This window comes from Gracilinanus agilis, chromosome 1 (assembly GCF_016433145.1).
Source record: "Gracilinanus agilis isolate LMUSP501 chromosome 1, AgileGrace, whole genome shotgun sequence".
In the NCBI taxonomy this organism is placed as follows: domain Eukaryota; kingdom Metazoa; phylum Chordata; class Mammalia; order Didelphimorphia; family Didelphidae; genus Gracilinanus; species Gracilinanus agilis.
Window position 1 is genome coordinate 671,503,924 of NC_058130.1, and position 25,837 is coordinate 671,529,760.

Genomic DNA, 25,837 nt, shown 5'->3' on the forward strand with positions numbered 1-25,837 from the left:
TGTTACTTATTGTCACGTGTGGGTAACTCCTCTCCCCTCCTCACTCAGGGAGGTGGGGATGACATTATCTCTGATGGCTAGAGTTTTAACTATAAATCAGGGTGAGCTAATTCCATTTACACAATCCCCCATGATCATTTTAGATGCCTAGTACCCTTCTGTATAAATGATAAGGTTTTATATATTTATTGTGAAGAATTATCTTATATTTTTTTAAAACAGGAAGCCAGGAGAGCTCCTGTATGCTTGATGTGTTTTTTTATTCCATCAGAAGGATCTAGAATTCCTGAGCATAATTTGGACCCAGAAGGTTTTTTTTTAAATCAGATTTTTTTTAGACTCTGCCCCACAATTGCTATGTAGGCAGTAACAGAGTTTGTTGAGAAAGTATCTTAGCCAAGGTTTAGTACACCTGTTGAATTTGTGACAAGTATTCTTTTAAAAGCATCATAGCAAGTGCTTATAATAATGGATTGTTTATTATTGTCTTTAAATGTGTTATTGGAATTATAGTACGTTATTTGAATGTGCATTATGAATCTGCTTTTTTTGTAAAACCCATTTACACAGCTGTGTGGTCCTAGGCAAGTCACTTAATCCCAGTTGCCTAGCCCTTACCTCTCTTTTGCCTTGGAATTGATATTAGTATGGATTCTATCTAAGATGGAAGATAAGGGGTTTTTTTTAAAGGAGAATAATACTAGAGATATCTATTTCTGCCTCCTTGTGAAGCAAATTAGACAGACCCAAGTGGACACATATAACCTACATGGGCAAAATCATCCAACCCCTTCCCCTCTGTTGCCTAGGGTGGAAAATTTTTTAATGTGTGCTAAGAGAAAACCTTTCCTTGAAAATTTTTTCATCAAATATACATTCCCCAACAAAACCATAACCTTCTATCTTAGATTTATTACTAAGTATCAGTTCCAAGATAGAAGAATGGTAAAAGCTAGCAAATGAGGTTAAATTACTTGTCCAGGGTCACACAGCTAGAAAGTATTTGATGTCAGATTTGAACCCAGGGTCTATTGATGCTCTAACCATTGAGTCATCTAGCTACCCCTAATATGCATTTATTCAGGCTTACTATGTACCAGGCTCTGTGCTAGGTCCTGGAAATACTAAAACAAAAATGAAGCAGTTCCTGCCCAGGAGAAGCTTACATTCTATTAGGGAAATAACATGTAGATAAATAAATATGTGAACAATAAATTAAAAAAATACAAGGTAATTTTGGGAGGAATTCCCTAGTAACTAGGAGGCAGAAAGAGGGCCAGAGAGCATGAAAGGCTCTATATTGAACAGGACACTGAAGGAAATGAGGGTTTCTGAAAGGCAGCATTGAAAAGGTAGATTGCACCATGGGGCACAGTCTATTCAAAGTCATGCAATCAGTAGATCCTGTATTTGGAATGAAAGGAAACTGTTTTGTCTGTACTGTGGTATGCAGGGAGGGTGTCCAATGTTTTGGTTTTTTCTCCCCAAAGACTTTATTATATATATATATATTTTTTCCCAATTGCCTTCAGAAATCATTTTTTAACATTAATTTTCTGGCATTTTGCTATAAAAATCTTTCTTTTCCTTTCTCATTTCCCCTCCTTTTTCCCCTCCTGAGAGACCAAGCAATACGATAAAGGTTTTTCCTGTGCTTTTATGCAATACATATTTCCGTATTTGTCGTATTGTGAAAGAAGACACCTATCACACATACCAGAAAATGCTCATGAAGGAAATTAAAATGAAAAACGGTACACTTAGATCTGCAATCAGATTTCATCTGTTCTGTATCTGGTGGTGGGTAGCATTTTTCATCACGAGTCCCTTGGAGTTATCTTGGATCCTTGCACTGACGATAGTGGTTTACAGTTGATCATCATACAGTTTTGACACTGAGGGGACCAACGTTTAAGAAACCTGAAAAGGTCAGAGGCAGATTATAAAGGGCTTGAAATGCCAAAAAGAGGAGTTTGCATTTGATGCTAGAGGTAATAGGGAGTTAGAGCGTATTGAGAGGGGGTACGGCAATCAGAATAGAAGCTACAGAAGAGTTAAACTGGTAGAAGGGAGCCATTTGGTATGGGTAAAGTCGTTCTGAACTGCTCATTCATCTCTGTGATCTCATCAGTTTGAATTTCCCCTCTTATAATGCAGCACAAAGCCATGCCTGCCAATCCAGTATTCATACTCATGCCTCTCTGCAAGTACACCCGGTATCTATCCAATGTCCTGGAGGCTGTTCATGGGCCAAGGAGCATAAAATGCTTCCTTTTATATAAGAGGGAAGCAAGCAGAACCCAAGAGAATAGCAACAGTGTTATAAAGACAAACAACTTTCAAAGACTTAACTCTGATCCCTACAATGAGCAACCACAATTTCAGAGGATTCCTAATGAAATATGCTTGCTTTTGCAGATTGAAAGAGTTTTGTTTGTTTGTTGTTTATATTTTTGTCTTAAAAAATGACCAATACAGGAATTTGTTTTGCTTGATTTTTTTAAAACAGGCTTTTTGCTTTACTTCAGTGGTGGGAGGAGAAAAAGGGCTAGAGGGAAGGAAAATAGTTGTTCTTTTTTTTTTGTTAACTAAAAAAATAAAGTCAAAATTATAAAAAAAAGATAATAGGACATTCACAGAGGAAGTTATTGTTGTAATGCCTAAGCATCATGAAAAGTGTGGATCAAACATAGGCATCAATTAAAGGTGGCTTCCTCTTTTTTTTCTGCCTAATTCATGATGCCATGGAAATAATATTAACCTTGGAATTAGAAGATCTGAGTTTAAATCCTACCTCTCCTGTGTGACTCTGGACAACTCACTTAACTTCTCTTGGAATCTGTTTCCTCATTTGTAATATTAACAGGTTTAATTTTATGGCCAACTGTTCTTATTTCTGGAATTCTTACAATAAACAAAGATATCAAGGACTTCTGCTTTCAAAGCCCTTTAATTTTTCTTCCATAGATCCCTTTGCAAAGGGAAGATGCCTTGCCAGCCCATTCGCTACTGTCATCTCAGATATTCTCCCATAATCTGCACTCCAAACCATTTCAACTCTTTCATTCCCAATAGTGGATCTGATAATAATCACTTTTAAACCTTTTCTGCAAGAATAATAATAGTGGCCATTTGCAACCTGTGACTTTGAACACTCTATACACTTTCATTTAATTCTCAAAAAAACTCCAGTGAAAAAAAGAGTTATGATCACCATTTTACAAGTGAGCAAAGTGAGACTCAGAAGTTCAGGATCTCCAAAACAATAGACATCTAAGGAAGGTTTTTCTTTCTTTTTTTTTTTTTTAACCCTTACCTTTTGTCTTAGTATCAATTCTAAGACAGAAGAGCAGCAAGAGCTTAGAAAATTGGGGCTAAGTGACTTACCCAGAGTTATATAGCTAGAAGTATCTGAAGTCAAATTTGAATCCAGGCCTCCTGACTCCAGGCCTGGTACTCTATCATATACTATGCTACCTAGCTGCTCCCTAAGGCAGGTTTTGAACCTGGATCCTCCTAACCAAAAGTCTAATGCTCTCACGATTATGCCATCTCTCTCTTTTTTTCCTTAGTAAAAGATGGGATTTTAATTAGGATTTAAAAGATAAAAGTTATAAAAAATATTCATAGGTTATAATGCACAGCACTGGAAAGAAGTTGCATAGATGAAATTATGAATCCATCAAATTTCTATAGCTAGTGCACTTAAGAGCCAGGCCTAGAGACTGGAGGTCCTAGGTTCAAGTCCGGCCTCGGACACTTCCAGCTGTGTGACCTTGGGCAAGTCACTTAACCCCTATGGCCCACCCTTACCACTCCTGGGCCAAGGAGGGTCCCTAGCCTGGAGGAAAAAGGAGGAGGGTTGGGCGTGGGGCTAGCAACCCCACCCTGTAAAAACTACATCTGCTAAAGAAACTGTAACCTAAAGTAGGGGCAGCTGGGTTAGCTCAGTGGATTGAGAGCTAGGCCTAGAGATGAAAGGTCCTAGGTTCAAGTCTGGGCTCAGACACTTCCCAGCTGGGTGCCCCTGAGTGACTGTGTGACCCATTGCCTACTGGTTGTGGCCCTATGCTCCTAGAATGGAGTCCCAGGATTTAAAAAAAAAAAAAGTTTTTTTAAGTCATTGGATTTTTTATGCCATTTTTCTGATGCAAAACTTTTGACAGGTGGGCACTTCCTTTTCCTGGCATCAGAAAACTCCATTTTTGTTATGCCCTAGTTACTTTTTTTCCCCAGCTTTTATTGTTTCTGATTCTGAAGAATGTTGGTTTCTTTGCATTTCTGAGAGACAGAGAATTCTAGAATTTTAGAACTAGACTGTACCTTAAAGATCATCTCAGGTTCAGATATTCACATTTATCTGATGTATTCTCAGCTGGTTACTGATATTCTAAGTGTTTTCAATCACTAGCAAACCTGTATCAAATCCCTACTTTGTACAAGGCCCTGTGCTAGGTTCTGGGCGATACAAAGGTAGTGAAATGATGGTTCCTGCCTCCAAAGAGATTTCTGCTCCTACTTTTATGGAAATGCCATGAACCCAGGTCAGAATGACACTAGGTAGAGAGTTTTGGGAGCAGAGAGATTACACAAAATGTGCCTGGAAAAATTTGAAAGTGGAGAGAAGACTTTCATCTTGTAAAAATAAAGTAGGCAAGCCAGATAGGAGGAAAATAAAGGTTCAAATTGATTCTGATACTTTTGATGTTATCAAAAGTATCTTCAGTGGTAAAGTGAAGTGAAGCTCAAAGATGAACTTCCCTTCAGGGCCAGGTACAAGGAACGCTAAAAAGACTCTTGTATAGAACATTAAACTTTTAATTTAAAAAATATATAAAGGTAAAAGGATTTCTAATTCTAAGGGATTCTATTCCACCCCCAAAAAAACTCTCAGGTTTCACAAGGAACTGCTTCTCCTATGGTTCACAGGCTACGTTAATCCTCCCTGATCTAACAAAATTTTATACTATTCTAACTAAAACTACCTCTATAATTCTTAACTTCACCTTTAAATTATAAAGATAACCAAGGCTAGCTGGTTGAGTCTTAATAAGAATAAGGTTAGGACTCTGAGCCTTAACAGACTCAGAGTCCAAACCAAAAACCAGGTTTTCTTTGGTCTTTTCAGAGTTTAACCAATCTATACACAGTAACATATAAATGAATAGTGTTTCCCAAGTTGGAAAAGAAAACACTCCACTTCTTCAAGTCTTTTACTCAGACAGAGATAGAGAGAAGCAAAGATGTTACCTTCTCCAGCCCTGTGAGAGAAAAGAACCTACATGTGGCTCTGTCAACTGCCAGAAGCCAACTGCCGAAATGCCACACCCAGAGTGTGTAACTGTCATAGAATAACGTTTATAACTGCCAACAGTTGAAATTAACACTCAGCTCTATTTGAAACTCCAATTTTTCCTCAAGTCAGATTCTCTACTTCTTATCTCTAAACTAATAAAATAATACTTATTTTCTAATATCGTCCTTATAGACTGGAGGATGAGTAGAATTTTGAAGGTGTAGGTGGCATTTGGGCAGGACTGGAAAGGAGGAGAAGACTATTAATAGGAAAAGAAAACTAGATGATATAGAACATAGAACATTGGACTTGCAGTCAGGAAGCTCTGATTTTGAATCTTTCTCAAAATACTTATCTAGAAGTATGACACAATTTTATAGATGGGAAAACCAAAGTAGAAAGGGTGATTTGAACCAATTCCCATTGTTCCTTTAAACATATTCTTCCATCTAGTCAGTCTGTTTCACATTTGCCCACTGTGACAGGAGCAAGTCTCTTCACACCTTATTTTCTTCATCTGTAAAATGAGGGTGTTGGACTCATTGGATTCTATTTTCTTTTGTTCCTACTTCTTTTTAAGTTATATTTTTTGTTTCCAGATTACATGTAGAGACAATTTAAAATGATAGTTTTCTGCATTTTGTGATCCATGTTCTCTCTTTCCCTTTCGTCTTCTCTCTCCAAGACAGCAGGTAATGTGATATAGGTTGTGCATATACTATATCATACATATTTCCTTGTTCATCATGTTGTGAAAGAAGATATATGTTGCTTATAAAAGTAAAAAAGCTAATAAAGAAAAATAAATGAAAAATGGTATGCTTCATTCTGCAGTCAGACTCCATCAGCTTCTTATATGATGGTTGATAGTCTTTTTCATCATGAGTCTCTTGGAGTTGTCCTGGATCCTTGAATTGGTGACAGTAGTTATCATCATAAAGTGTAATTAGAATGTTGTACCCTAAATTCTCCATCTCCCAGAATTCCTTTTCTTGTCCCAAAATTCCTTTTTCTTTCATCCCCCGCGTTGGATCCTTTCATTTTGTAAATAAATAGTGTGTAACTCTGCCTTTTTTCTCTCTTCTTTTGTGACTGTGGCTGGGTTAGGTCCTTCTTTACTCAAGCTTTTTATTTCCCTTTACTTCAAGTTATTATTAATAAATCTTATTAAACATAATACTTGGAGCTATTGTACATTAATTTTTAAGCTTATATTTATGGTGACCATAAAGGGATTCAAACTCTGCTGTTACTGTGTACAGTGTTCTGCTGGTTCTGCTCACTTCACTTTGCATCACTTAATATAAATCTTTTCAGGGTATTTTATGATCCTGTTCATTATTTCTTTACAATCATGTACCACAACTTGTTAAGCCATTCCCCAACTGATGCACGTCCATTCGGTTTCCAATTCTTTGCCACCACACAGAAAAAAAAAATTACTATAAATACAAATGGGTCCTTTTCCACTATCTTTGATCTCTTTGGGATACAGCTATAGTAGTGTGGTGTCTAGTTTTCAAGGAGGGAATAGCCGCATCTAGGTAGGACACGGAAGGAAGAGAAGACTTTCGATAGGAGGAAATAGATTTGTGTTATAGTAGGATACGAGGCTTGGATCCAGAAGATCCAAGTTGAAATCCAGCCTGATGCTTCCTATCTGTGACTCCATACATGTTATTTAACTTCTTTCTTCCTCGGTTTCCTTAATTGTAAAGTATGGATAATAATAGTATCTGCATCTCAGGGTTGTTGTAAGGATTAAACGAGGTAATATTTGTAAAGTGCTCATCACAGGGCTGGGCACTCAAGTAGGCTTTTCATTAATGCTTATTCCCTTAATCCCTCTTCCAGCTCTAAATCTATGATCCCGAATGCTCTGAGATATGAGGAAGGCTCATGGAGGTTATATTTGGGGCATGAGAGGAAACCTAGTACTTCAAGTCTTGACGTGGAGCAGTTAGTATCTTAACTATGTTCTTTCTGCACAGAATTTTGGGCCATAACTAGTCTGAAAGTCTGTGGCTAGAGTCAGATGCTCTCAGGGCAGTCTGAGGGATAGCCTGGAGGATGATCTGGGCTTTTTGCACTTTTAATGTAGGTGCTTTCACTCTATGCCTTTGGCAGTCCCTGATGGGACTTTATAATGGAAGGTACCTGCCATAATAATGAAATTTGGAGTTGTCAGCGTTCTGGCTTGCTTGCTGCAGTGTCCTTCCCTTAGCTCAGTTAGTGAAGGTCAGAGGAAGCAGCTACATTCCTATGGTTGAGTTATTTCTGACAAATACAGTCTAATTCTTATTTACCTGGATGAGAAAGCTTAAGAAGGAGATCAATTCAAGGCAAGTTAAAACCCAGTTGTAGATGCTTTTCTCATAGGAAGGGAATGTTGCCAAAGGAGTTTATTCTGTATATGTACCAGATTCTAAAGGGTAGCTAGGTATCACAATGGTTAGAGTACTGCCTGGAGTCAGGAAGACTCATCTTTGTGAGTTCAAATCTTGTCTCAGACACTTACTGGCTATGTGATGCTGGGCAAATCACTTAACTCTGTTTGTCTTAGTTTCCTCATCTGTAAAATGAGCTGGAGAAGAAAATGGCAAACCACCCTAGTATCTTTTCCAAGAAAATCCCAAATGGGGTTACAGAGTTGGACACAAGTAAAACAACTATACAACAACACCGGATTCTAATAGGTGAAGCTCCTTCCACTTGTCAAAATCTACCTAACTATTCTCTATCTTTCCTCTCAGCCTCCATAGAACATTTATATTATTCATGGCCCAAAGGGTCTCTCTCTCCCAGAAAATGGGCCTCAATTTAATCTTAGGAGAGCCTTATACCAAAGAGAATTGAGTCAGACTTTTATCAACTTTCTGTGGCTCATAACCCTTACCCTGGAGTTCTGTGGAAAATATCTTAAATAAAATTTAGCTGAGGCTCATGAGTCTACCCCAAAGTAGGTTAACCAAATCCCTTTGTAGTAAAGGTACTTAATATAAGAAGTATTACAGGTCCAAGATAATTATTTTTTCCCTTTACTACAACAGAAATTCTTAAAACATAAAATTAATGTGCATTAATGTATACTTAAAATATAAAATGATGGGCCAATCATTACCCGTTATTCTCTGACTGAAGATAAAAACACTTTGTGTGACTATAGAACACATAATTTGCTTTTACTTTTGACTTTCCCTATCTATGAAACCTAAGATCAGATCTCCTGATCAGTCAGGTTGTGTCTTAGGAATTCTTAGTCCTTTCAGCATCAGCATCCTCTTGTTTGTGGTTGTTTTTATAGTTACTGAAATCACTTCTTCCTGTGCAATTAGCCCTGAATCAGGAACTCTCAGCCTCTCAAATTCATGAGGTGGTCATCAAGGCTAGGAACGATCATCTCTCAGGATCTCTGCTCTATCACTTGTGCTCAGGGAAAGAAACACAAAGCTGAAGAGGTAGCCGAACACTTGGGGTTAGGTCTTAGGCTTACCTAGGTGAATTTACCTAGGCAAGCAGGAGTTGATTATCATTGCCAGCACACTCAAGCGGTGGGCCTCCATGGAGGCCATGGGAAGAAGGGAACATAAATGTGTTTCACTCTCCAAAAAGAAGGATCAGAGACCATGATTGGGAGAGTTAATCCTTTTTATTTTTATTTTTTTTAAAAACCCTTAATTTCTGTGTATTGACTTCTAGGTGGGAGAGTGGTAAGGGTGGGCAATGGGGGTCAAGTGACTTGCCCAGGGTCACACAGCTGGGAAGTGTCTGAGGCCAGATTTGATCCTAGGACTTCCCGTCTCTAGGCCTGGCTCTCAATCCACTGAGCTACCCAGCTTCCCCCAGAGTTAATCCTTTGGGACAAATGTAATCTCATCTTCAGTCTAAGCATCTTTCTTCCAGTATACTGTACTGGTACCCTTCCCCCTTCCCATGTCCCCAGCCTCCCACTTTCCACCATTTGCTCTGAGAACTATAATCAAATCAATGCTAGCAGTGGAAAAGGCCTGTCAATGGATTACCCCTTTGTCATCTGTTTCATTCGCTGTATTTGTGATTTTCCAGGCCATAACACTCTTCCTTATTTCTCTAATCCTCATTCTTTAATATTGTCACTCTCATTAGAATCTAAATTCCTCAAGGACAGAGATTGTATTAGTTTTGTATTTATATTAATATGTCGTACTTAATAAATGGCAATACTTAAATGTTAAATATTAATAATTGACATTTTAACAAAACTCAATAAATAATTTTTATCTATTTACTTAATTTCCTTTCAGAAAAAGAAATATGGATTTACTAAAGTCACATATATAGTAAACAGAAGAGCTAGGATTTGAAGCCCAGTGATACTAGTCATGATCTTATATTTTCAGAAAAAATAATCAATCAATCATGAACTACTTATTGAGTACCTGCTATGTGCCAGGCACTGTGGTAAATGCTGGGGAATATAAAAAGAGGCAAAAAAATGGTCCCTGACTTCAAGGATATGAATTAAAAGGGACTTTAGAGGTCCTCTATTCCTCCATTCATTTTTACAGATGATGACACTGAGACCACCATTTTGAATGATGAAATGACTTACCCAGGTCTCTTATTCCAATTTAGCATCCATTCTTTTGTGCTCAACCATTTTAGTGCCCAACAATGGCCTTTTAATAGATTGTAGTTTTTTTCAGTAATCAATCAAATAGTTACTTTTTCTTTACTTTCTTGGGGAAGCTATGATTTGGGCGTTTTTTTTTTTCCATGTTCTCCTCAGACATAGGGACACATATCTTTCACAAGGAATGAGGTTGGAATGAGGATTCCTAATGCAAAGAGGTAAGTCAAGATGAAAGCTGTCAGGTTTTAAGAAGCAATTTCTTAAAAAAAAACACTTTATTTCACCAGTATTATTTAATATTGTACTAGAAATGTTAACTTGAGCCATAAGAGAAGAAAAAGAAATTGAATGAGTTAAAGTAGGCATTGAGGAAGCTAAACTATCATTCTTTGTGGATGATATTATGGAATATTTAGAGAATACTAGAGAATCAACTAAAAATTAATTGAAATAACTAGCAAAGTTGCAATATACAAAATAAACCCATAGAAATCATCAGCATTTCTATATATTACCAATAAAGTCCAGCACCAAGAGATAAATTCCATTTAATACAACTCTAGTCAATACAAAATACTTTGGAATCTATTTGCCAAGACAAACCCAGGAATTATATGAACACAACTACCAAATACTTTCCACACAAATAAAGTTAGATTTACACAATTTAAATAATTTTAGGCCAAGGTAATACGAAAATAACAAATATACCTGAATTAATTTACTTATTCAGTGCTATACCAATCAAAGTACCAAAAAACTATTTTGTAGAACTGAAAAAAATAACAAAATCCAACTGGAAGAACAAAAGTTCAAGAATATCAAGGAAATTAATGAAAAAGGATGTGAAGGAAGTTATCTTAGCAGTACTAGATCTCAAACTATACTGTAAAGAGGTAATCATCAGAACAATCTGGTACTGGCTAAGGAATAGAATGGTGGATCAATGGAATGGATTGGGTATAAAGTCAAATGACCATTGCAATGTAGTCTTTGGAAAAATCCAAGAGCCCAGCTTTTGGGGTAAGAACTCACAATCTGGCAAAAACTGTTGGGAAAATGGGAAAACAATATGGCAAAGTATAGACCAATATCTCATAACCTATAGCAAGATAAGGCCAAAATGGGTATATAATTTAGAAATAAAGGATGATACTATAAGCAAATTAGGGGAATGTAGGACAAAAGGGAAGAATTTTTGACCAAACAAGAGACAGAGAATATTCTGTAATACCACTAGTAGATCTGTATCCCAAAGATAAGAAAATATTTATAGTTTCTCTTTTTGTGAGGGAAAGGAATTGAAAATTAAGGGGATGCCTATCAATTGGGGAATGGATGAACAAATTGTGTTATATGACAGTGATGGAATACTGTTGTGCTGTAAGAAATGATGAGTAGGGTGATTTCAGAAAGAACTGGAAGGACTTATGTGAACTGATGCAGAGTGAAATAAGATGGAACCATGAAAACATTGTACACAATAACAGCAATATTGTGGGATGATCATGTGTGATAGACTTATCAACTATCAGCAGTGCAATGATCCAGGACAAGCCTGAGGGATTTATGACAAAGAATGCCATCTGCCTCCAGGGAAAGAACTTCTGGAATTGGAATACAGATGCAAACATGTGATTTTTACTTTAATTTATTTGGGTTTTTATTTTGGATTTTTTGTTTTATGTGATTATTCTCTTACAAAAATGACCAATATGGAAATGTTTTCCATGATAATACATATATAACCCATATAGAATTGCTTGCCAGCTCTGGGAGGAGAAAGGGAAGGGAGGGAGACAATTTGGATCATAAAGCTTCAGAAAACTTATGTGGAAATTTGCTATTACATGTAATCAGTAAAATAAAATAGCTTTTTAATGAAAGTTTTTAAATGATTTTTTTAAATTAAAAAAACTGTGTGCAGCTAGGTGGCTCAGTGAATTGAGAATCAGGCTCAGAGATGGAAGATCCTGGGTTCAAGTCTGGTCTCAGAAACTTCCTAGCTGTGTGACCCTAAACACAAAGAGATTAAGTATCTTGCTTGAGATCATGAAAATAGCAATGAGTAAAAACAGGATTTGAATCCACACCTTCTTGTTCCAAATCTGGTACTCTTTTCCATATGCCATACCACCTTTTCAGTGAGATACAGTTGCTCAAAGAATGGAAAAGGGGCAGTTGAACAGACAAAGCCATTCTTGAGAAAATAAGAGATTATTTAATGATTCCATAGTTGCTGAGGAATGCAATAAACCAACCAGAAGTTGATGTAAGATTAGAAGGATAATGGTGCCAGAAGGAATGATGAATAGGATGAGTTCAGAAAAACCTAGAAAGACATACGAGCTGATGTAAAGTGAAGTGAGCAGAACCAGGAAAACAATGTCACAGAAATATTATACAATAATTCACCGTGAAGGACTAAACCAGTAGCAAAGCAAGCCTCCAAGATAACTCATGATGAAAACGCCATCTATCCATAGCCAAAGAAGGAACTACTGGAATCTGAGTGCAAATCAAAGCACATTATCTTCTACTATATCTCCTTCATGAGATTTCTAATTTATGTGTGATATGTATCTTCTACCATGACATGAACAATATGGAAATATATATTATATGAAAGTATGGGTATAACCAATATCTGACTATTCACCATCTGTGGGGTGGGGAGGATAGGGAGAGAGTAAATTTGAATTTTAAAATGTAAAAAAAATTGTCAAAAATTATTTCTACATCTAAGTGAAAAAGTTAAAAAATTTACTTAATTAGAGTTCATTATGAAAGCTGTCCCGAAGAACAATTAACCAGAATAAGAGCAGACTGAGCACTGAGGAGCTTGGTTTCCAGCAAGGATGAAAGGTGAAGAGGATTTTTTGGCAACACATAGAATATGTAATGATTACCTTCTTCTTCTTACCGAGTCACTAAAAGACAGTAAGGTGAAGTGGAAAACTGGATTTGTAGTTAGAAAATTTGTGTTCAAATCCTGACATTCCAACTATCTATGTGACTTTGGGTAAGACCTAATCTCTCAGTGCCTACAATACAGAGATTCCTCATAGAAAATTAGGGTATTAAACTAGGTGATGTCTATGGTCCTGTCCAATTCTAAATCTCTTATCACATGATTTTATGAAGCATACAGTGAAACAGAAGGTCAGGGAACTATCGAGTAATATTGATCCTAACAGTGACATTTAGAAATTCTGTGATTGACCCTCTCTACTTTGTTCCTTCTGGTCCATAAAGTATCATCTTGGCTAGGTTACGACCTGATCTTATTGCCATGTCATGAGTAAATTGGTTATTCTTCCCTGGCAAATGCTGTAATTGAGTTTGAGCTTGTTTTTATAGATGAGAAAACTAAAGCAAGGATGTTGATTTGTCCTATTTCCCACTATTCCTTTAAACATATTTTTCAATCTCAGCCTCAGAGGTCAGTGAAAAAGCTGTTCTCAAAAAGCCTTATATTTATTATTCCTGGTTTTGAACCTTTTTCTTAGCCTACTACCTCACATACTCCAATGCCTTCCTTTTTCCCTTTCTTTAACCAAATCTTAAGTACCATTTACCACTCAGCTGGCATGTATGATATCCACTGCTATTCTTAGTGATAGGGGATGGAGCTTGGTTACAGATGATCAGATATGCAATTTTTGAGCTTGAACACTCAACATTCTGCTAATTAACCCTTAGGTCAAAATCTAACCAAGGCTTTAGAGTTGCTTGATGTTCATTCATTTTCTGTACTAGGCATTGTCTCAGAATGTACTTTATGTCATTTATCATTTCTATGGAGAGAAATTGGATTCTTTGACAAAAGGAAGAAATAATATTGTGTTTCTGGATTATAAAGTTTTTGTTCTCTCTGTTGTGATACATAGAAGGGCAGATAGAGGAGTTTGGGATACCGAGACAGCAAAACATAACTGGAAAATTTTTATTTTTATAGAGATTTTTCTGCCAAGTTTCATATTTCACAGTAGAGAAAACTTTGAAATTGAAATCAGGAGTCTTAGGCTCAAGTCTCAGTTCTGCCACTTATTAGCTTAATGACTTTGCACAAGCCATTTGCTCTCTCTTAGTCTCAGTTTCTCCATTTGTAAAATGGGAAAAATACTTATATCTCCTCCTAAAGTTATTGTAAGCATCAAATGAGATAATCTGTGAAAGTGTTTTGTAAATGTAAAATTCCAGGTAAATAGTGCCTGTCGTATATCATATATATCAATAAATGTGCCTGTCAATAATTAGTAGTAATTATTATAGTTATTTTAATATAATTATCACATAATTATATAATCATCATATATAATTATGTGATAATTATATGATAATTATTAATATATTAACAATAATTAGAAATACTATATAAAACTCTCTTTGGATCAGTCCAAAAAACCAATTCAAAAATAGATTTTATCGAGTATTCTATTTAGAAAATGAAAAGATTGGCCTAAAAGGCCTTTAAAGTTCCTTCCAATTCTAAATCTATGATGTCTTAATTTTAAGTCATCATGTTATGAATCAAATCATAAATGCCATCAAATGAATCAAATCATAAAAGTCTCTCAACTTCCAGATCCATGCTCTTTCCATTCCACCAATGCTGATTAGGATTTACTTTCTACATTTTCCACTTGTGGTAGAATTTAATTAGGATTGTGTTTAAGGCCTATTCAGATATTAATTATTATCAGCCTCTCAGTGTTGGTGAACCTATGGCACTCATACATGAGAGGCTACTCCCCTGCCCCTTTCCACATACCTCTGAGGACATTTCTCTCATCCCCAGCAGTCCAATGGGAGGACTCCCTCTCTCCCCTGTCTGGGATGAGGGGGCAGCTCACATGTGGTGTGAGGATTGCAGTTTGGGTACTCAGTCTCTAAAAGGTTCACCATCACTGGCCTAGGTAACTACTCTCAGATAGAAGGTGGGAATGCCTACCCTGAAAAAACCATGGCTCTTCCAAAGTTTTAAACAGTTATATTTCCTAAAAGAAAGGGAGATAATGTTCCAAACTGAAGAATGTCTTCTGGCAGAAAAAATTCTCTTGAAAAAAAGCTTAATAGGTATGTAACAACTCAGTGTGGTAAACAAATCCTGCCTGTGCCATGGGTAGGGGGAGAGAAGAAGCTCTGATTGTAAGGAACTGATCTAGATGCCAAAAATACAAAGACAAAAAAAAAAAAAAAAAAAGAACAAACAAACCTCACCCTCAGAGAAATTAGATTCTTCTGGAGTGGGGATGGGGTACAATATGTCAATAGGTACATGTGTCATAACTTAAGGAAATGAGTGAGGATACTGAAATTATAAAGAGTTTTAAGCTCTAAACAAAGGAGTTTATATTTTATTCAAGAGGCAAGGGAACTACTGGAGTTTATTGAGCAGAGTTACATGGTCAGACTTATTTAAGGAAAGTAAATTCAGTCATTACCAAGAAAATGGATTGGAGAAGGAAAAACTGGAAGCAAAAAGCCCAATTAGGAGACTATTGCCATGATTCATCTGAGAGGTGGTAAGGACCACTTAGGTTGCCATACAAATAAAGAAAGAAATGGATATAATGTCCTAAAATTTCTGACAAGATAATTTTTTAATCTGATGGATCCTATCAGAGTAAAGTCTTTTATACATGGTGGACAGTATTGCCAATGTAATATGATGTTTTCCTTTTTGATAAACAAAGCTAATGATGCTGCTCCTCTGTCATTAGGGTCTATACCAGTGATGGCAAACCTATGGTACAGGTGCCAAAGATGGTACACTGAGTACTCTCTGTGGGCACGTGGCCACCCTCCACCCTTAGAGTTTGTTACTAGGAAGGCAGAGAGATTGGGCAGAGCTGTTCCCCTCCCCCTCTCCATTGTGCCTGATGACATTTTTCCATATCACCTGCCTCTCTGCCCAGAAGCCCAAGGGGAGCTCACAGGAGGTTAGGTAAATGGCTGACAGGTGGCAGAGCTGGAGGAGAGTGGAGTGCTCGGGCTACTCCCCTCCCTCTCTCTACACTCTCTGAGGACAGGCATAGCACATGTTCTGGGGGGGAGGCAGTAAGTGCAGGGCTTGATGCTCCATCTCTAAAAGGTTCACCTTAAAAGTGAAAGAACTTAGTCACTCCCCATCACTCCCACCACAGCCCTTCCAAGAATCATAGATATTTACAACTGAAAGGACCTTAGAACTCATCTAATCCATTGCCTTAAGGAGGCAAGAGTCAAGAGGCAGCCTGATATAGTGGAAGGAGCAATGGATTTAGAGTCCAGAGAGTCTGGTTTCAAATTCTTGCCCTGTTCCTGACCTTGAGCAATCACTCAATCTCTTTGGACCTCAGTTTCCTTTGTTGAAATGAGAATAGTCAGATTAGTTGGCCTTATAGATTCTTTTTAGTTATAAAATAATCTCATTCAATTCTTCCCCATCCTGGCCTCCATACTTTATGAATGAGAAAACTGAGACCTGCTGGGGTTTGAATTACCCAAGTTGACATAGCTAATATGTGGCAAAACAAGGATTAAAATTCAGGGCAATTCTTCTGTTTTCTCAACTGATATGCTTTCCTCTATACTATGTTACCCTAAAAACTATGATACCCAGAAAAACTACTATTCTCAGCACCCTACTCACTTCCTGTTATTACGTGCTGATGTAGATTAGATATAAATTGAGTGGAGTTCTGTGTATAGCCCTCTTTCATTCCTGTTGGCATATTTGGTGGAGCAGAGATTTTGAGCAGGTAGAAAAACTTAGTCACATGGTTCTATTTTGTTGGATAATAAACTTTATAAAAATAATACTTGAAGAATTCAACTTTATTTTTAACTCCTACATTTATGGCGACCACAAAGGGAGGTTCAGAAATTCTCTCTGAGTAGATTATTTTGAAAAGAAACCACATTTCTCCTGCCATGGATTTTCGTACTCTCCCTTTGACCCCCCCCAAGGAACTCTCTTTGGAGCTGCCACCCATTGCTGGTGATCCTGTCTCCTGTGGCTAACTCCCTGGGTGGTCCCAGCTGCCTGCATTAAAAATTTTTAATTAAATTGATTTTAAAGAGCCTTTTGGACTGAAGTGCATATTATATTAATCACCTCTGCATATATAAAAATGTAGTGGATGAGATTTATAAATGTCTCATCTGGAAGGTAGAAAGCTTTTCTAAGAGGCATGGTACACATTACCCATCTCGGCATTTATAAAAATCTGAAGTGATTTTCACTATTGTAGTCCTCGCCTCCAAAATACAATGGATGGGACATATAAAAGACATGCCTTTAGAGCTGTTACAGTCTCATGCCAGAGGAGGGAGCAAACCCAAAGGGTTTGATTGCCCTGTTTTGGGTTATAGTCTTATATCAGAGGTGAGAAAGTTAAGGGGCATGGTACCCCTAAATGGCCCCCAAGAGGGAGCACATTTCAGCCAAAATTGAAAGCCATGAACTTCAGTGGCTACCTGAGTTGATCTGTGTGTTTGTCAACAACCTCCTCAGGGAGAATTGTATAATTGCCCTAAAATTCTAGTTTTATAGAAGTTTTTCTTGTTTGAGAGTAATTTAGGATAAGAAACTTGCTACCTCCCTGAATGCAGGAAGTGAACTGCTTGGAGAAGGCACCATGGAGATGTCTTCAGAAACCTCATATTACACCAAAAGATCTAGAATGAACTTCTGGTTGTAGTGAAACTGAACTGTGGGGAGTTGTAACACATTTAGTTTTGTGTCATTTAAAATCACTTGGGATACTTGGAACTACATTTCCCGTGATCCCTAATGGATTTCCTGTTTTGGATTATGTATTCAAGGTGAGGGACGGTTTTTAAAATAGGGGGAAGTGACTTGGAACTTCCTCTTTAGCTACCTGAGTGCGCAAAGAGAGGAAGGTAAATGACTGAGGCGAGGTTTGAATAGGTTTCTTACAGGTACGTGGTCAGTTTATCTCTATCAGCATGGCTTTTATTAAAATACTATTCTCCCTTCAAATCTTGGCCCTAATCATTTTTAATCATAACAGTTTGTACGTATACTTTTATGCCAAAGGGTTCTGCCTCCAATTGGCTTTTTGTCAATGTGCCTAGCAATCATTGGTTTTGTTCTCTTTCCCTTTTTTCTCCAAATTATTGTAATTTATAATTTGGTTATATTTACAAGATCCATTGGAGAGATTAACCTTCTAAAGGATCTCAGAGGGGATTGTGTAATTTGAATCTATTACCCTAAAAACTATGATCCCCAGCAAAACTACTATTCCCAGCACCCTACTCACTTCCTGTTGTTATGTGCTGACATAGAAAGGATATAAATTGGGTGGAGTTTTGTGTCTAGCCCTCTTTCCTTCCTGTCGGCTTTGGTGGAGCAGGGATTTTGAGCAGGTAGAAAAACTTAGTCACGTGGTTCTATTTTGTCAGATAATAAACTTTATAAAAATAATACTTGAAGTATTCAACTTTAATTTTAACTCCTACAATACCCATACTAAATACACCCATGCTCTTAGGTTTGAAACTTAATGTAACAACATAACAAAACAAAAAACAAAAATCTTGGTACTTGGTCCATTACTTCCTGACAAATAGAAGGAGAAGAAATGGAAGAAATGCCAGATTTTATATTTTGGAGCTCACAAATTGCTGCAGACAATGACTGTAGTCATGAAATTAAAAGACACTCCATGGAAGTAAAGCTATGGCAAATGGTTTTTTTTCCAGTAGCAATGTATGTCAGTGAAAGTTGGATTATCAACAGGGAGATCAAATCAGTTAATGTTTAAAAAATTAATTCAGATTATTCATTGGACAGTCAACTACTGAAGCTGAGGGTTAAAAACATTTACCACATGATGATAAGACAAGATTCATTGGGAAAGATTGAAGACAAAAAGAGAAGGGAACAGCAAAGAATGAGATGAATATGAATAGATAGTACAATGGAAGCAATGAACATGAGTTTGCATAGACTTCAGGAGATAGCAAAACATAGAAGAATCTAGTGTATTATGGTCCATGAGTCAGGAAGAGTTGGACATGACTAAATAACTGAACAGCAACAAAAAATACTTCATTTGGATTCAAAAGAATATTTCATAATAAGGGAAAACAATCAACAATTATTTATTAAATACTTACTATGTGCTCCTGCCATTTTTTATAAGGGTGATTTTTCACTGGAGACTGGAGAAAGTTTTCATTTGGATATTCCATAAAGCAAAGTTTAAAATGAAACAAACCAACCCCATGAATGCTCCTTTGCCAAGGCGAGCTATTACAAAGGAAAATGTCAAATTATTATTGTTCTACATTTATTATTCTGAGCTAAATCTAAGCCCAATCTCCCCAGAGACTAAGGTGGCATAGAGAAAACTGTTCTCCTGAGGTTTGGGGGTAAAATTTTTGCTCTTTTGTTCTTGCTACATCTCTGAAGTAAATGTCTCTTTTGTAAAAGAGAATTAATATCAAGTGGTTAAATGGAACTTATATCCTCATCACTTATGTCTAATAACTGGTGGAGGTTCAAGCTATTGGCATTAGAGAAGAGACACCCACAAATCTCTCAGATACTCCTATCGTCTTAAGGAGGAGATGTAGCTATCTGGCTCTGGGATAATGGACTAGAGAATAGTCACTAAATATAGGTTCATGAAGAATTTCAGTTTTTTAGTTCCTTCTCATGAATTGCTAGTTGTCTAGAGTAATTAAATAGTAACTAACATTCCAGGACCGGTAAAGTTTTCTGGACTTACATCATTAATGGTACAGATAAAAGGCTTGACAGCCTCTTGAAATCCCATTGGGATCTCATCTTGAAGACAAATTTAAAAATCTGAGGTATTTCCTGAAAGTTCAAATTTGAAATTCAAGAACCTGAAGTTAGAGACTATAATAATCTTTTCTTGTCCAACAAACTAACTCTTCTTCTCTCTCTTATCTTTCCCCTATCTCCAACATTCATGCACATACAAAATTAAGATAATTGAATAATATGTCTTTTTTATTTTCAAGTAATAACCTCATTTAGTGTAGAAATGATACAAAACATTATGATGACTCTTTGCTGAATTAAAATTAAGTAATTATAGTCTCTATTTTATTAAGTTGTAAAATGCTAAGTTGGCAGAGAGAAATGGTAGGAGGACCACAATATGTCAGTGTAAGAGGAGTAGATGAGCTTTGAGGGAGGTAAGTATAAAGTTATTGATGCATTTTGAATGATCCAAATTATAAATAATCTATATATAGATGAAAACACTTATACAGATTTGGAGTAGAAGCTACAGGGTATCAGATTTTGGTACTGTGTAAGAATTTCCTAATAACTTAGAGCTGTCTTTAAATGAAATGGATGGCCTCAAGGCACAACTAAATTGTCTGATGCTGGAGGTTTTGAACATAATATAACACTTGTCAGGGATCTCAACAGAATTCACAATTTGGGAAGGGGCTGGCCCAGATGACCTCTGAGGTCACTTCATACTCTAAGAGCCCACACATCTAGAAGTATAACTATATAAAATGTGGCATTTTTCATGGAAGGAATTAATATTAGGTAGGATATACCCACATGGGGTAAAATGCTCTTGAGTGGGCAGAAAGTAATAGTTTCATTAGTATTAGTATGTCTAGAATGTGGGAAGTCAGGGAATCAATAACTTTCGGAGCCAACAGAGACCTTTAGGAATAACTTAGTTCAACCATTTTCTTTTTATGATGGAGGAATTTGTTTAAAAAACTGCCTTCTTATTTTATAGTTTGTATTCAAGGAACTTTATTTGACAAAATGTTAGAAAAGTCAGTGTGGATTTGTTGACTCCTGCCATTTTTAACAGTGGTAATTTTTCACTAGACACATGGAGAAACTTTTCATTTGGGTGTTCCATAAAACAAAGTTTAAAATGGAATCCCATAGCATTGTTCTGTCAAGGTCAGCAGTTACAAAAGAAAATATAAAGTTATCCCAGTTTTACTGCACAACTTGCAGCCCTGAGATTTATGTCCAAACAGAAAATTGAAGCATTTCCAGGACCCTCAAAACAAAATGTTTTAGGAAAGAACAGCTTAAGTTATGATTAAGATGCTTTTGAATTTTCTCCTTACCTTTCAGGTAGAACATATTTTATAAGTACTATGTACAATAATTTAGAATATTCCATACACAGGGATATTATTCTGACTTAGCCATAGTATGGCACCAGAAAATAGGGAAAATAACAATGCAGAACAGAATTGACCCTGAAAATATTCCCAGTTTAGGACATCTTGTTACAACTGGAACCTTTCCTAGTGTTATGATTAAAATTATTCAAGATTATGGGTAATAATATGAATTTATTGATTAGGTTAGCATTATAACCAATAAAGTGATAGGTCAGTGGCCCCCTCAAATGCACAAAGACCTTAAAACTCCATCAGGTAGATCTATAAAGAGTTTTAGGAGAACATTATTCAGCCCCTTCCTTGAACATCCTAAGACATCTCCAATTGGTAAATAGCTAATTAGGAGGTGGTCCATTAAACTCTCATCCTCCCCCACACCATAGATGATACAGGCAGGAAGAGAATCATTGCCCCCTTCATCTATTAACCACATTATATTAAAAGGAAAATATATACTTGGAATTCCTAAAGACAAAGAAAATGTTAAAAGTAACAGACTGATTGTACTCTCTGACCCAGGACCCAGATGCAGGCATACACAGGGATTCTTTCTAATCTAGAAATTAATATAGTGTATGAAATAACTTCTTCCACTAAGAACATTTAGTTCTAGTAGTCATTAACAAAGGTGAACAAATGAGTTAAAGTCATCCGAAAAAGAGATGGTTTTATTCCCCTCCTCAGTCATTTGTAATCTTTAAGCTTGTGCTGCTATGATGGAAAAAGCCCCAGAGAGAATCTACTAAATATAGCTACCTGAGAGCAAAGGTCCTGCAACTTTATTAAATATATAGCAACCCTTAGCTTTAATTGGCAGTACATTCCTTTTCAAGGCTTTGCCTGAGCATTTATTGACTAGAAAACTAAAGCAAAGTCTCTAGAAGCTTTCATTGCTAGTAGCAAATTGGGGATGGCCAGAAGATAGTGCGTTTAAAAATGGAACACAAGAACTTCAAAGGAAAGTCTAGATTTTAACCCATGATTAATCTAACATAATCTAGTAGCACAGGAAAATAAACTGAGAATTTCTGATTTGTAATCTCAAAGATGACTGTGATTTCCAGTTTCTAGAACAAAATCAATAGCAAAATTTAAGACTAACCTCGAAGATGAAAAGTATTTTTAAAAATTTGTTTATATTTTCTTTGTTTAATTTTTATTTAATTAATTTAGAATATTTTCCCATGATTCCATGATTCATGTTCTTTCCATCCCAGAGCCAATGAGCAATTCCACTGAATTTTACATGTATTGTTTTTCAAAACCTATTTCCATGTTATAAATATTTGCAATAGAGTGTTTATTTAAAGTCTACATCCCCAATCACATCTCCATTGAACCACGTGATCAAGGAAATACCTTTCTTCTGCGCTTCTACTCCCGTTGTTCTTTCTCTGGTTGTAGATAGTGTTCTTTCTCATAAGTTCCTTAGAATTTTCCTAGATCATCTCATTGCTGCTAGTTGAGAAGTCCATTATGTTCAATTGTGCCACAGTGTATCAGTCTCTGTGTACAATGTTCTCCTGGTTCTGCTCCTTTCACTCTGCATCAATTCCTGGAGGTCTTTCCAGTTCATATGGAATTCCTCCAGTTCATTATTCTTTTTAGCACAATAGTATTCCATCATCATCAGATATCACAATTTGTTCAGTCATTCCCCAATTGAATGACATCCCCTCATTTTCCAATTTTTTGCCACCACCAAGAGCGTGACTATGAATAGTTTTGTACATGTATTTTTCCCTTATTAACTCTTTGGGGTACAAACCCAACAATGGTATGGCTGGATCAAAGGGCAGTGAGTCATTAAAAGCCCTTTGGGCATAATTCCAAATTACCTTCCAAAATGGTCAGATCAATTCACAACTCCACCAGCAATGATTTAGTGTTTAAATTTTGCCACATCCCCTCCAACATTTATTACTTTCCTTTTCTGTCATATTGGCCAATCTGCTAGGTGTGAGGTTGTACCTCAGAGTTGTTTTGATGTGCATTTCTCTAATTATAAGAGATTTAGAACACTTTTCATGTGCTTATTGATAGTTTTGATTTCTTTATCTGAAAACTGCCTATTCGTGCCCCTTGCCCATTTATCAGTTGGAGAATAGCTTGATTTTTTTGTACAATTAACTTAGCTCCTTATTAATTTGAGTAATTAGACCTTTGTCAGAAATTTTTGTTATAAAGATTTCCCCCCAATTTATTGCTTCCCTTCTAATTCTGGTTGCATTGGTTTTGTTTGTACAACCCCTTTTTAATTTAATGTAATCAAAACTATTAATTTTATATTTTGTAATATTGTCTATCTCTTGCTCGGTCTTTAAATTCTTTTCTTTCCCATAGATCTGACAGGTTTACTATTCTAGGTTCACCTAAATTACTTGTAGTTTTCTTCTTTATATTTAAGTCATTCACCCATTCTGAATTTATCTTGGCATAGAGGGTGAAATGTTGATCTAAACCTAATCTCTCCCATACTGTTTTCCAATTTTCCCAACAGATTATGTCCAATGGTGGGTTCTTGTCCCCAAAGCTGGGACAGTATTTTTTCTTTAAGCCAACATAACTATTAGAATTTTCATTTTTAAATTCCAGGCAGGAGAAAGTTTTTCTTTCTTGGAGTTGTTATGTATGGCATACTTCCACTGGATGGAGTTTTTTTTCAAAAACAAGTTGTACAGAAACAGGCTACTATATCGAGGAGCTGAGGATCCAGAGAGGTAAGTTTGAAATAATGTCTTGCAATGAAAAAAAAATCTATATTTTTTTCCAGAGTGCATTTCATTACAATTTTAAATATTAATTTTCTGATATTTTGCAATCCATGTTTTCTCTTTCCCTCCCACCCTTTCCCCCTTTCAGGGAATATGATATAGGGTGTGTGTGTTCAAAATAATACATATAATTTCCATGTTCCTCATGTTGTGAAAGAAGATACATATTATTTACATTAGACAAACATTCATGGAGGAAATAAAGTAAAGTATGTTTCAATTTGCATTCAGACTCCATGTGTTCCTTCTCTGGACAGATATCCTTTCTTGTCATGAGTCCCTTGGAGTTGTCCTGCATCATTGCCTTGTTGATAGTAGTTAAGCCATTCACAGTTGATCATCATACATTATTGTTGTTACTGTGTATAACATTCTCCTGGTTCTGCTCACTTCACTTTGTATCACTTTATATAAGTATTTCCAGGGCTTTTTTTTTGAGGGGGATCATCTTGTTTGATATTTTTTATGGCACAATAATATTCTAATACAAGCATATACCACAACTTGTTAAGCCATTCCTGAATTGATGGCATTCCTTCAGTTTCCAGTTCTTTGTCACCACAAAAAGAGCTACTATTAATATTTTTGGAGTGCCTTGCAATTTTAAAGATAAAAGCCATTTATTTCTGTTTACTCTTCAGTCTCTTTCAGGTTTGAATTTTCCAGAACATAATTCTTACCTTTGAAGTTTCTTTTGAGTTGCATCTATTCCAATGACAAATTAAGTAATTGTTTTGGCAATGAGATTTGCTCCAGAGTCATCTTGAAGTAGATGTATCATCTTCATCATGGAGAATCTTTTAGAGTTTTTGGAATCCAGAGCAAGATTGCTTCTTTACCAATTTTCAGCTAGTATTTTCTTCATTATGTTTTTCTAGAAAATGGTACATACAAATCTCTGTAGTCATTTATTGTACTGGTGCTTCTTGAAAGACAAGCTTAAAAATGTTTTCATAGCTGATATTGGCCTTAATAGGTGAAACAGCAGCAGTTTCTCTCATATTGATTAAGCTTGTTCTTCATTTTGAAAAATATGATGATATCACAGGGTGATGTCTTGACTTGTGTATGAACTGGATTTAAGTGAGGCAGAGTTGCACAAAGTCATCAGCCTCACTCTCTCTTCCAGAGTCATAGAAGCCCACAGCAAAATAAAAATTAGGACAACTGGCCATTGCCCAGGATGTAGTGGATGACCTTGGTGTTTTTGATGTCTGACCAATATCTAAGTGATCCGCTGTGCCTATTTTTTCTATTTTTGTGGCCTTTGGAGCAAATTGTTCTCCTCTGCCCATTACATTGGGGAAAGTATTCACTTTCATGGGGTAGACACCCCCCTAACTCAGTGACTGGTTTGAGGTCTCTCAATGCTCAACCTAGTTTAGCCTATCTGTAGCGATGATTTTAGCAGGATGTGTCTGCTGAGCATGCTACAGCTTCTTCGAGCCACAGGGGAGAGTTGGTTGAGAGATGGGTGCCAAAGGTAGATGAGCAGTAGTGGAGAGCTCAGCAAGCCCTCACACCAGAGGTGCTAGTCCTCCCTGAGCTGCTAGGTGGTACCATAGTGCACAGAATACTGGCCCTCACACCAGAGATGCTGGCCCTCTCTGAATAGGACATATACTCCAGTTTACACTGGTAAACTATTAGACTTCCAACAACCAGAAGAGATTGTGACATATTCATTTATATCTGGATCACTTTCACATGTCCTCTGTGCTGTGAAAGTGACTCCCTCCCTTCCCCCCTTTCCCCTCTCCACCCCAGCCAATTTCCAGGGTGCTGAAGGTGTCAAAATCATCAGAAGCTTTGCTAAAGCCTCCAAAATGGCCCCAGGTGCTGTTGTGTTTTATGGAACCTAGGCAGTCACTGTCAGAAGTTCCAGGTTCCATGCAGCAGTGGAGACAACAGCATTTCTTGCTTTGTTTTCCAACCATCAGGGAAGAGTGGGCTATTATCACAACCCCCTGATCCCAGGTACATAATTTCCACCATTCC

The 25,837-nt window shown here is 36.7% G+C and overlaps 1 pseudogene; it reads right to left on the reverse strand.

Annotated features, from left to right (window-relative positions):
- Positions 1-24,415: 24,415 nt before the first annotated feature.
- Positions 24,416-25,837, reverse strand: part of LOC123255449 — a 102,545-nt pseudogene continuing 101,123 nt past the window's right edge.